Genomic DNA, 996 nt, shown 5'->3' on the forward strand with positions numbered 1-996 from the left:
ATCCAAAAAATCGTAGTTACAGAAAGAATAGTATATAAATAAAATGAATCAGTTCCAAATTGAGACAGATATAGTCGGATTTGGATATTTCAAAAAAACATTTAATTTGAGCCCTTTAGCGTTGTTGCCCTTTGAACTTCGAAAATTCAAAATGACGAATTTTCTGGTCATAAGTGTCTATGGACAAAATGTTCACTTGAACTTGTTATAGCATATCCGAAAATACAGTAGACTCTCTCTCAAATCGGCATTTGGGGCGAAATGTCATCCGGTTTATCAATAGATTTGGGCGTCAAAGCCTTTGTAAATTCCACAAAAAGCGCTCAATTATAAAGAATCACGATAAAATAGGAAGAACTATAGCGAATTTAAGCAAATTAACTTCATAATTAGACGTGAGAATTGTCAACAAAATTTTTCGCCCGATTGAAAAAGAGCCAATTGAGCGAGAGTCTACTGTAAATGAAACCGCAAAGGTCAATTTGAGATACCAAATAATTTTGAAGGGATTGGACACAGATAAAACAAATTGGAATTGCCACAGATTTGGCGTCCTCTTCACTTCGGTGACAGGTGACTGAGTGTGAGAGGAGGGATACGCTTTTATACTAGACGAGCTATTTTTTGGAACAAATTCGTTACTAATATTGGGTATCTTTTTGTTCCTCCTAGAAGGTACAAATTTGTTCCAAAAATTTTCAGTGTCCGTGGACGAGCTACAATTTGGAACAAAATCGTTACTTATATTGAGTATCTTTTTGAGTCTCATAATATGAACAAGATTATGCCAAAAATTATGGTGTCCGTGGACGAGCTAATTTTTGGAACAAATACGTGCCGAAATTTTTTACCGTGTACACTGAGAAAAATCCAAAAAAGTTAAAATAACATTCCGGAAATGTTAATTTTACCCTAAAGTATTGATCCAAAATCGGTGTAAATATTACCCTTTTTATGTGTATTAGGGGTTAAAGGTACCCTTTTTCATGTTAATTT

Source organism: Phlebotomus papatasi, chromosome 2 (genome assembly GCF_024763615.1).
Source record: "Phlebotomus papatasi isolate M1 chromosome 2, Ppap_2.1, whole genome shotgun sequence".
In the NCBI taxonomy this organism is placed as follows: domain Eukaryota; kingdom Metazoa; phylum Arthropoda; class Insecta; order Diptera; family Psychodidae; genus Phlebotomus; species Phlebotomus papatasi.